A 13,039-nucleotide genomic window follows, 5' to 3' on the forward strand; every position below is an offset into this window, starting at 1 on the left:
CCTTCTCTGTACACATTACGTACGGGCCTGTTCACTGGTGATTCAATGTAATCATGATAATTTACATTATATGCTGCGATCGTCCCTTCGAGGAGGGCAAACCGATTACCTCCCCATTATTCCCCAATCAAATTCGAGCACCTTTTCTAATCACTTCGTCATCGACGCGATGTTAAACCATAATCTTCACTCATGTCACGTAGCGCTCTGGACCAAGTTCTGACAAAAAGAAGGTATGATCTGCTGTATTAACAAAATAACTGTAGTGTCTCAGAGAAAAACGAATTACCAATGCACAAATTTGTAATTTACTCTGGTAACGTGTACAGTCGCAGAGATATACAAAATCTTTCACGACCTACGCCACCTGAGTAACTACTAACAACGATTTTATCATCAACATCCACTTTCAGCAAGTTGTAAGCACGAATCTATGAAAGGTGACGCAGCAATGTTCTTTTTTGAGCGAAGTGGCTTTGTGAAAGAACTTAATTAAGATTTATGAGCCGATCTGCAGTCTTTTAGCACATTATTATTCTGAGATTAATCAGTTCCTCTTTGGCAGCCAAGTAATAACCAGCGAATGGAACCAGTTCTCTTCGATCCCGTGGCGGAAGCATACAATCTGCGAGCTCATCGCGAACAAAACTGAAGCAATCAGGTTTCGTAATTAGGACATCCACTGTAGGATACAACACACCAGTCGCTCTGCTCCTGTCAATAACTGTGACAATAATTGCCGCAACAACTTCGTTGGTATTTATCTGATTACACAGAGCCACATTGGCTATCTGGGCCCAATTGATTGATTAAACTGTGTTAAACAAATATAAGCGCATTCGCATCTGCATTTATTGTGAAACGATTCCATACATTTCACGTACTTTGACAACGAGTTCTGTACTTGACACCCATATCTATACCTGAAGCGTTGAATAAATCTCATTAATAAATAAATTGTTGCAAATAATTTCATGTATGCACACATTAGTCATCTAAATAAACTGAAGTAATATCTTATGTGACCTAGGGGAGTGTAATAGGACCGTTCTGTTCATGTTGTACGTTAATGATTTAGAGGACATTATCATCGACAATCTAAGGCGTTTCGCATATGACGCAGATATTTAAAAGGAAATTATATCCCGAAAGTTCCAGAAGTATCTAGTTAAATCTCAACGAAATGTCAGCCTGATACGTAAGACATGAAACTAGTTTTTAATGTAGAGATACGCAAAGTACTGCACGTTGCTGAACGTAAAAATACGGTTTCCTTCAGTTATATGATTAATGAGCCACCACTAAAGTCAGTCATGATATATGAATATTTGGAAGTAACCACATGCAGAGGTAGGTAACGTAAATAATAAAAGAGATTGCATACGAAACACGGCTAAATCATATGCTTGAAAACTGCTCAAGTTTCTGGACCTCATTTCAGGCCAGACTAAAAGGGGGCATAGAACGTACACAAAGAAGGTAAGTGCAAATGAACACAGACTTGTTTGACAGTTTAATATCACTTAAATTAAATCTCGAAGCTTGCGACAGTAATATCTGCCGCTGCGATGGTAATCCTCCAAAGACGCTCCGCCCGCGAGTTTTGAATCTCTGTCAGCCTCCTTTCCCTTTCCTCGCTCTCAAGTAGGAATACTTAAAAATTAAATAATGTATAGAAAAATTACCGTCACTTACTCATGACCTATATTGATATAACACCCATCATTCTTATTACTTCATTGACCCGATTAAGCTGATATTATTGAGATATGTAACGAGTTAGGGAACAAAATTAGAAAATTCTCACAACACTATCTTTGTTCTTGTATCGATAATGTCAGGCGTTGAAAATTAACAATCTGAAGTAGAAAAAAGTCTGAATTGTAAAATTGGATGTGGCCTTAGCAAGCCGTAACGGGTAGTCTTTGATTGATAAGACGATTAAGTTGCTCAGCAGGAGAGGTAGGCGAACTTGTGGGAATTGGGGACGGATGTTTGACAGGTGTACTGCAACCGTGTTTATTTTGTGCTGGTAACAGGCGCCAGAATCCGTACGCCAGTGTTTTCGGACGGTCCCTACCTACAGTTCGATAAAATACGATGAAGGGACATAGTATAAATTGTGGACTATTTTGGGATTGTTCTGTAAATTCTCAGGTCCACTTTGACTACTAGACGGGGCCGAAATCACTGCCGCACCAAGGAAAAAGCGAAACCCCGTGAATAACCCGGCACCAAAACAAACTCAAGCTGTATATAGTGATTGTTAAAGTTACAATTTTTCCCGCTGCAATCAGCTCAGCGTCTATATTTGGGGTTTGACATCTCGCCGACATAACGGTCATTACAGAAGCAGTGTGGATTCGATCTGCGTTCAACACACCTTCATATATCGAGCTCGCTTACGCTATATGCAAGAGTGTCTCATCAGGGATTCCGGAATACTTTTATTGCACTCTGGGGATGCTGAATCGTCTAGTTACCATTGACATGCAGTTGTTTTCTTCATGATCGTTCAAATAGAAAAGTTACCGACGCTGCGGCTCGAGCTCCGTTTCTGTATTTCTTCTAATGGGGGGCGAGGACTCGTTTCGAGCTTGCACACCTCTCTATTTGTCAATTCTAGGAGAGTACGATATCAGGGAGGTATGTAGCTGCAGCTCGCCAAATTTGAATTGTACGGTAGAGGTTTCCAAAATCTCTGGCACTCACAATTTCGGTTATCCGTTACAGACATTAAATTCCACTCCGTCATGCAAAGTGTCTTCCTTCCCTTGACCTCGAATGCTCAGTGGCAGAGAAGCGGTGGTGCTCGCCCTGAGAAAGCAGCGTCGATTCTTGATGGGAAGCTATTTTCATGGCAAGGCAAGGCGAAAGTGGCACCCCCCCCCCCCCCCTCTCCCCTGCAGTGCTTGATTGTGATTAAGTACGGAACTATCGCCTCTTGCCATGTGGCGAGGACACGGTTGACGATCTGTCAGTCGAATGAACACAGTTAAGTTCTATGAATGTCGTGGTACTTCTCAAGGAGAATAACTTTAGTCATGATATCATCTTACGCACTGCCTCTTCCTTTAGTTCCATATTTGTTCGTAATGAGGCGAACACAATACTACATTGCACAAGCGCTACGACGGACTACATATACCAAGACCTAATAGACCGAATGTGGGATTAATACATCCCTACTCCTTGCTTCACCCATTCCGGGAAAGTTATGATAAATAGACGCAACGACGACGAAATAGAGCGCAATGTGGAACTAATACTGTGACCTCATACCTCAGAAGGTCTTTATATATAGCTCGCCAAAGTTGAATCCTACGTAGAAAGGTTTGGACATTTTCGGCGTCCACGACTTCTATTATCTGCTCCAGTAATTAAATTCACCTCTTCCAAGCAAACTGTGTTCCTCGCCACTGAGCACGACAGCTAAATCGCAGTGAAGCGGTGGTGCGCTACCTGTAGAGAGAGCAGCTTTTATTCCTGACGATACCAAAAGATCTACTGTCCCGCAATAAAGTTATGGAACGCAAATTACGTATTTTGCAAGGCTAGGTAAGTAAAATACGTCAGTAAAACAGTGTAATCTATATTTAATTAGTTGTGCAGCGTTGAGCGTCAGGGAGATTTCCACTGTAAAGAATAAAAAATCTGAAAAACAGCGTCTCCTAGATTCGTTCAGAGTCGATTCGACATCGTTTCCATTTCAACACGAGAGACACAGGCTTTTGCCTTTGCCACATAATGACTAATATTTCCACTCGTCCGCAGACGTTCCCGGTGCTCCAGCTTACTCACCGACACAAATGATTCTTCTGTGACAGCGCGCGAGTCGTTAAGCTGGGACATTTACGGTACCGCTTGTCAGAAAGGGATGGTACTGTGATCGCATTGCGGAGTGTGCTTCAGTCTCAGAGAGGGATATGCGAGTACTTTGTGGTGCTTAAGAAGATTGACTGGCATTCGGGAGGACGGGGTTCAAAGTCGTGTTCAGCTATGACCCTAGCGATGATACGATGTGTTTACGAAGAACAACGTAAGTATTTCGGTGTTTCTATATCTAATTAGAAGACACGGATCAGTTTACAAATGATTTTCTATTCTGTGAGGCAGACTGTATACTTTTTTACAAATTGTGTGGTATGTAGCTTCGTACGAAATGATCAAAGGATAAAAGAATATTCTCGTTATTATATTGGAATACACTGATTATTTTCAATATATTACCATGTGATAGTTGTATATTGATCTACATCTCCAACAAAAAATACGTATACTGTCTTGTGACGTCGATGCTAGACGCTCCTGGCACATGATCACGTGAAGAAGAGATACCAGATGTCCAACGCACTTTCGCAGAATTCCTGTGCGGTAAGAGGAAGGACTAATAATGATGCATATTGCGTCGACAAAGAGCACACTGGTGACGGAGCATTATTCCAGTGGACATGAACAGGGAAGCAAAGCTGTCGTGGCATTTATACGTGGACCACTGCCGTCATTCACGCGAAGTAGTTTAAAGAAACGATTGAAAATATAAACCAGGACGGACCGACAGGGGTCTGAACTCCGCTCTATCCAACTAGGAGACCAGAATCTCTAAGAATCTTGATCGTTCTGCCACTTGGCTCAGAAGATTACGTTTCGTGTGTTCTAAGATGTCTTTACATCGCTGATGAGTTCGACGTGCAAATTCTGCGAAATCAGCCTCATCTGGCTTTCATAAAGTTTCGTTATGGCAATGTGGCAAGGTCAGTTCTGCTGCCAGGGAACGTGTCGGCAGACAAAGTACTCGGGGATGCAAATGGCCAGCAATAATAGTGGCATAGTCGCAATTTCAATCGGAGGAGTGTTTCGGTTTTCACCATGGGTTATGCTTGTTCCCAGCCATCAGACCATCAAAAATAGCTTGTTGAAAATACATTAAAATCATCAGGACCTACATGCTCTGCAGTTGGAGTTAACCAAATGAGTTCTCTATGTGGCCGACACATGCTGTCGGCAATTAAGGCGTACACGAACTAATGTACGCCTTCATCAAGAAAGGTCACATTAACCATCGAAATGCTTTCAAATCATTTGCATACAGAAAAATAATCTCATCTGAAAGTGAGGTTGAGTCTGCAGGATCTTCGTGGTGCTGTAATTAAAAAAAAAAAAAAAAAAAAAAAAAACTCGAGTTGCGAGCAAGACACTTATGCAGTGCGGCAAAGAAATTTAAGTAAGGTTTACAAAGCCAGATCTGGGCTGCGGCCACGTGCTTTGTTTCACAAACAGGTTGCCCATCACGCCGTGGGCACTGCTCCAACTCCGACCTTCCAGCCTCTCTCTCGTGCACACCTCGTAAAGGAACTCTCTTACCTCACGTTTTTACTCCTTGCCGGCTCGCTATCTATAGGTCTTCAGCTAACGTTACTATGCTTACTTTCGATTGTTATACCATTCTGTGTTTTGCCAAGAGCAGTTTCATCCATAGCCTATTCCCCATAGAGCCTCAGACAAGTGACAATTCGTGTTACGTCACCAAGCTAGAGCCGTGGCCCACAAGAAATACGGCATTCGCCTAGCAGCTGTGACGTCAAAGTAGTCAGCTTGTCCGCCACACTTCGCGAACACTCGGATCCGTACACGACCCACGGGAAATCAATATGGAACTGAAAACGTACCCACTACAGGTCTTAACTTTTTCGTGTGCCATCGAGAGCTTGCTTGCATTTAAGCGCGCAGTCAAATAATTAAACTCGTCTGGAATAATTACTCGCTCCACGCCGGAGACGGCTGCTCGTACTCGTGAGACCTGCTGTTGACGTATGCGCCACGGCCCAACTTTCTCGTGGGCCTCAGCTAGAGCAGCTCTATGTAAGACATATATGAAAATCCGACGGTCACATTTATGGGCTACGAGCTTTCACCAAGCTTTCAATGGCCATGCAAGAACCATCTGCTGCGTTTCAGCTTTCTTTGAGATGATTTTATTTCAATATTTGTATCTTTACATAAGAGAACCGTTCACTATGGTTGCTCGTATTTTTCAAGTTTGATCATTTCCTTATTTTGCTCTCTAGTTTGCACGAAAAAAAGAGCTGTTATGTTATTTTTCATAGTGAAAAAAAGAAAGGAAAGGAAAAGGCGCTACTGCTCAACATCTGCCTGAAGAAACTAGTCACTGAAGACAAATTGTGTAAAATATATTACTGTTTTAGTAGAAACGAACTGTTCATTCCCACTGTTGGCTATTTCCGGCATCTGATCGATACCTGCTTCAACAGCAGCTACACACATGGGACATTCTATTCCGGAAATCGATACGAAATTCAATATTCCGAGATCCATAGTGTCAAGAGTGTGCCGAGAATACCAGATTTGAGACATTAACTACCACGACGGGCAACGGAGTGACCGACGGCCTTTACTTAAGGGCCGAGTGCAGTGCCGTTTCCATAGAGTTGTCGGTGCTAACAGACAAGCAACACCGTAAAATAATCGCAGAAATTAATGTGTGACATACGACGAACGTATCCGTCAGGACTGTGCGGTGAAAGCTGTCGTTAATTGGCTGTGGCAGCAGGCGACCGAGGCGAGTGCCTTTGCTGACACCACGACATCACCTGCTGGCCTAATGACCATATCGGTTAGACTCTTAGACGACCGGCATAACCGTATTTATTGAAGACAATGCGCAAATTGGGTTGAACAACATTCTGGACAGCTAGAGTGAATGATTTCGCCATCCACATCGCCCGACACGAATGCCATCGAACATTTGTGCGACATAATCGAGATGTGAGTCAGTGCAGTACATCCTGCACCGGGAACACTTTGGTAATTATGGACTCCCAACGACTTGCAGAATGAGATTTAAACTCTGCAGCGGATTAAAACCGTGTGCCGGACTGAGACTCGAACTCGGGACCTTTGCCTTTCGCGGGCAAGTACTCTACCAACTGAGCTACCCAAGCACGGCTCACGCCCCGTCCTCACAGCTTTAGTTCTACCAGTACCTCGTCTCCTACCTTCCAACTTTACAGAAGCTCTCCTGCGATACTTGCCCTATCCTTTCTCTCAGGAGTGCTAGTTCTATCAGGTTCGCAGGAGAGCTTCTGTAAAGTTTGGAATGTAGGAGACGAGGTACTGGCGGAAGTAAAGCTGTGAGGAGGAGGGGTGAGTCGTGCTTGGGTAGCTCAGTTGGTAGAGCACTTGCCCGCGAAAGGAAAAGGTCCCGAGTTCAAGTCTCGGGTCCGGCACACAGTTTTATTCTGCCAGGAAGTTCCCAACGATTTGTTGTCTTGCTGCACCACGCCGAGCAAAAGGAGGCGCGACCCGTCAGGAGGTATCCCACGGCTTTTGCCACTTCAGTGTAAGCGCTGGACCGACAACATCGAGCCGGCCGCGGTGGTCTCGCGGTTCTAGGCGCGCAGTTCGGAACCGCGCGACTGCTACGGTCGCAGGTTCGAATCCTGCCTCGGGCATGGATGTGTGTGATGTCCTTAGGTTAGTTTGGTTTAAGTAGTTCTAAGTTCTAGGGGACTGATGACCACAGATGTTAAGTCCCATAGTGCTCAGAGCCATTTGAACCATTTGAATCGACAAAATCGAGGCTGACGGTGCACGACCGCCGTTTCGAACTTGAAGATGACAACACAAGGGGCGCATCGGAGCGACACTGTGGACCCGGCACGTGCAGCATAAGAAAAGGAGACTGGCGTCAAATAATTTCTGGGGGAGGAACGTATGGTAATTGTAATCGTGTCACTGTTATGCGTGATGCGTGATGCGATATCCAACATAAGGAGCGGGGGCGCCGACTTACGACAGAAGTCGTGGCTCTGTCTCACGATTTTCAGTTGTAGTAGCAAATGAGTTTCATTCTGCGTTCCACCATTTCGTAGGCTTAAGAGAGTTTGGAAACCATCCCTTCAATTATTCGTCTAGGGCTTATTTTCATGCATTTTTATGTCCTGCCACTGTCTACGTTTCATGGCAATGGCCCCTATTTCTCTATACCGGTGCAGTTCCTTTCGTAGAAGCGAGACGTCCGGCGAAGAGACAGACGCCTCCTTGCATTATTCATCCCGCGCTGGCCGTCAGCCTCGCGTAGCTAACCAGGCCAGGAGGGTCCCCTTTCCCACCTTTCGCATTTCCCCTATACGACTCTGGCCGCCCCCCGGCACTCTCGCTACCTCACTACGGCCACACGCCGCCCCTTACCTCCGCCAGGGGTCATCTGTGGGCCGTGATGCAGTACCTGAGTGCTCGGTGCTGGCGGCGTTATACTCTGGCGCCCACCTTCCTCTCAGATAACCTGTGCGGCAGCGGGGAGCGAGCCCAGCAGATAAGCGCCTCCTGATAAACACTGCCATTGAGGGTGGCAGGCCCATTCCCACCAGACGCTCCCAACCCTTTCCCGCATCCTTTCTTCTTCCTAAATGCAATTTCGCGAGCTAATACATCTTCCAGCTAACAACATACACCAGTGAACGAGTAAGTGAGAGAGGAGAGACAGAGAGAGAGAGAGAGATAGATAGATAGATAGAGAGAGAGAGAGAGAGAGAGAGAGAACAGAAGCAAGTCGAAAAATCTGAAAGCACAGCCGATCCTTCCTGGAATTCCCTGCAGTTAAAGCCTCTTTTACAAGAGCGACTTCTTTCTTCTTGCCACTCGTGGCAAGTGTCTGCTGCAGCGCCCCTGGCCGACTCTCGCCTGTAACTAATTATTGTTGGTGTTTACGCGTCAGTGCCAAAATTGCGTGTGTTTTGAAGGCTGTCTTCTATGGCTCCAGAAAGAGAAAATGAGGTCATGAGGAACGAATTTTTTTACGAAGAGACAGAATGTAATAACAGAATGTAGAAACAAGCAATGATCACAGAGTTATTAAGGTTCAAAGCAAAATTCATAGCAGACGTTCTCGACAAATGTCATTCGGTACATTCTCCACACTCATGAAAACTAGAAGCATAGCCAAATTGTCGTCCATACGTTTGAAAACATCTACGTTTATCTGTCGAAGAAAATATATACAGGTCGTTTCAGTATTATGTAAGGTCACTCCAAAAGAAATGCAGACTATTCTTTTTAAATCCGTCTTTTATTCTACATGATTGAAAGTTTTAGTGTGTAGATGCATCCTTTAGGAACAATATTTTCATTTCTCCACATGATTTCCAACCCTCTCAACTGCCTTACGCCATCTTGGAACCAACGCCTATATACCCGCACGGTAAAATTCTGAACCAACCTGTTCGAGCCACTATTTGGCAGCATGCACAAGGGAGTCATCATCTTCAAACACTGTTCCACGAAGAGAGTCTTTCAGTTTCCCAAAGAGATTATAGTCACATGGAGGCTCAGGACAATAAAGCGGGTGTTTTAGTGTTGTCCATCCGAGTTTTGTGAGCCATTGTCAACATCCTGAGAAACCACCTGGCACAAACCTTTTTTAACGCCAACACTTTCAGTATTCTGCAAACACTTCCTTCCCCTATCCCAATGTAGTGTGGCAATTCGTTCACTGTGATGCGTCTGTCAACAGTCACCAATTCGTTAACTCTCTGCACATTGTCTGGAGTGTGTGCAGTGTGCAGTGTCCTGGGAGGACAACACTCAATATTGCCGTGCCCGCTTTCATCACGTAACCTGCTTGCCCACCGACTAACTGCACTGCGATCGACAGGTGGCACCTCCATACACCTTTTTCCACCCCTTCTGGATGTTTCCCACTGTCTCGTTTTCACAGCACAGGAATTCTATGACAGCACGCTGCTTCTGACGAACGTCAAGTGTAGCAGCCATCTTAAAGACATGCTGTGACGGTGCCACTCACGGTAACAGGTTGAACTAAGTTTGAAGACAAGCGGAAAGGATGTATTTCACACTGTAAAACTTTCACACATGCAGAATGAAATCTGTATTTTTACAAAAATAATGTGCATTTCTTTTGGAGTGACCCTCATAGCCGGCCGCGGTGGTCTAGCGGTTCAGGCGCTCAGTCCGGAACCGCGCGACTGCTACGGTCGCAGGTTCGAATCCTGCCTCGGGCATGGATGTGTGTGATGTCCTTAAGTTAGTTAGGTTTAAGTAGTTCTAAGTTCTAGGGGACTGATGACCACATATGTTGAGTCCCATAGTGCTCAGAGCCATTGACCCTCGTATTAAGCCCGACTGAATTCCTTGAGAAAATACACAGGGAAAAACACCCGCACACACTATATTCTTACCACAGAATACGCTCTGGGTGGATTAATACATACAATAATAATATAACACCCTGTCCTTACACATCAAACGATATTTAGAAGGTAGTAAACATCGCCTTTTTCCACTTTATCCTTGCTTTCTTTCTACACTCCTGAAAATTGAAATAAGAACACCGTGAATTCATTGTCCCAGGAAGGGGAAACTTTATTGACACATTCCTGGGGTCAGATACATCACATGATCACACTGACAGAACCACAGGCACATAGACACAGGCAACAGAACATGCACAATGTCGGCACTAGTACAGTGTATATCCACCTTTCGCAGCAATGCAGGCTGCTATTCTCCCATGGAGACGATCGTAGAGATGCTGGATGTAGTCCTGTGGAACGGCTTGCCATGCCATTTCCACCTGGCGCCTCACTTGGACCAGCGTTCGTGCTGGACGTGCAGACCGCGTGAGACGACGCTTCATCCAGTCCCAAACATGCTCAATGGGGGACAGATCCGGAGATCTTGCTGGCCAGGGTAGTTGACTTACACCTTCTAGAGCACGTTGGGTGGCACGGGATACATGCGGACGTGCATTGTCCTGTTGGAACAGCAAGTTCCCTTGCCGGTCTAGGAATGGTAGAACGATGGGTTCGATGACGGTTTGGATGTACCGTGCACTATTCAGTGTCCCCTCGACGATCACCAGAGGTGTACGGCCAGTGTAGGAGATCGCTCCCCACACCATAATGCCGGGTGTTGGCCCTGTGTGCTTCGGTCGTATGCAGTCCTGATTGTGGCGCTCACCTACACGGCGCCAAACACGCATTCGACCATCATTGGCACCAAGGCAGAAGCGACTCTCATCGCTGAAGACGACACGTCTCCATTCGTCCCTCCATTCACGCCTGTCGCGACACCACTGGAGGCGGGCTGCACGATGTTGGGGCGTAAGCGGAAAACGGCCTAACGGTGTGCGGGACCGTAGCCCAGCTTCATGGAGACGGTTGCGAATGGTCCTCGCCGATACCCCAGGAGCAACAGTGTCCCTAATTTGCTGGGAAGTGGCGGCGCGGTCCCCTACGGCACTGCGTAGGATCCTGCGGTCTTGGCGTGCATCCGTGCGTCGCTGCGGTCCGGTCCCAGGTCGACGGGCACGTGCACCTTCCGCCGACCACTGGCGACAACATCGATGTACTGTGGAGACCTCACGCCCAACGTGTTGAGCAATTCGGCGGTACGTCCACCCGGCCTCCCGCATGCCCGCTATACGCCCTCGCTCAAAGTCCGTCAACTGCACATACGGTTCACGTCCACGCTGTCGCGGCATGCTACCAGTGTTAAAGACTGCGATGGAGCTCCGTATGCCACGGAAAACTGGCTGACACTGACGGCGGCGGTGCACAAATGCTGCGCAGCTAGCGCCATTCGACGGCCAACACCGCGGTTCCTGGTGTGTCCGCTGTGCCGTGCGTGTGATCATTGCTTGTACAGCCCTCTCGCAGTGTCCGGAGCAAGTATGGTGGGTCTGACACACCGATGTCAATGTGTTCTTTTTTCCATTTCCAGGAGTGTAAGTGCGAAATGACATCGAAAATTATTTTTCTAGTTAAATAGATATGATTTTTTCATCGTTGAAACAATTTTCATTAAAATGTTTATTTTTTCTTGTTTATGCACAGTGCAGTCTTTTTATTTATCTGGGTACTGAAAACATAAATACCTTTCGCTTCTAGATATTTATACTCCCTTCTCGGAGAACAGTAGCAGAATAAGGCCCTCGTGCAACTTTGTCATGTGTCACGAAAACAAAGACACAAAAGCGCAAAATCCGTTACTCTTCAGAAGCGTGATCTAAACGAGAATATGCTAACTTCCGTGGGTAGCAGATGACGCCGCAGTTGCCTGCACCAGAGTACGCGTGGCTCGCAGCATATCCTGTATTTAGAACTCCACACTCAGCACAGTCAATTGATCACTGACGTCACTGACCCACTTGAGACGTGGATGGCGGTTGATTTACATGCAAGTACGTGACGCGCACCCCCAACGAGTACCAATTTGAACCAGAAAATTGCTTGCGTAAAGCGGGCTTGACTAACACCACAACACAGCCAGACGGCGGACTTAAAAGCACGGGATTCAAACCCTCGCGTACACACTGTGAGCTTGTTGTGCTCATTGTCAAGATCGGGTCGAAAACACTTTTCCACACTAGTAACAAATAATCTGGTGACTCCACCCCCCTCCCCCTCTCCTCTCCAACAGACATTAGTTGCCTTTTCTTGGACTTTTGGTACTGCCTTTAAAAAGCAATCTAAACGTAGCGATTGTGAAAAATGGAGTGTTTTTACTTTTAAAATATGTGCTACATAGACAGAAGTCAATTTTTAATATTATTCTAGCGATAAATATAAAAATATAACTCAATTTCCATTTAAGCTAATTTCTGTTTTTTTTTAACCCTTTAGTTAAAGCACAAAGAACAAGACATATTGTTTTGTTCTAGCTTCAGTAAAACTGATCTATAAAAATGAGTGGAATGAATGGAAATGAAAAATTTTTGTTATTTTTTGTAGTTCAGCAATGGAACTTTTTAATTTTATAATCGTTAAATTATTCTATTTTCCATTGGAAAAAGTTGGACAGAAATCAAAAAATATCACCTAATTTTACATAGTCGTTTTATACACTGAACACTGTTTGAATACATAATTTGTTTGTTACGTGGGAAGAAAAGTCACTAGCACTTCTTAAAGTCAAAATTTGCCATCAAAATAGTTGAAAATTGATAAACATGGTCAAAATTTGTACCAGTGCAGCCGAAAATAAAAATAGAAATTTGTTT

General features: G+C 45.2%; 1 protein-coding gene across 7 annotated transcripts in view; it reads right to left on the reverse strand.

Moving 5' to 3' along the window:
* The window catches only part of LOC126365733 (multiple PDZ domain protein), a 2,074,088-nt gene that overhangs the window by 898,608 nt on the left and 1,162,441 nt on the right, over nt 1–13,039 (reverse strand). The window lies entirely within an intron of this gene.

This window comes from Schistocerca gregaria, chromosome 4, assembly GCF_023897955.1.
Source record: "Schistocerca gregaria isolate iqSchGreg1 chromosome 4, iqSchGreg1.2, whole genome shotgun sequence".
Lineage (NCBI taxonomy): Eukaryota > Metazoa > Arthropoda > Insecta > Orthoptera > Acrididae > Schistocerca > Schistocerca gregaria.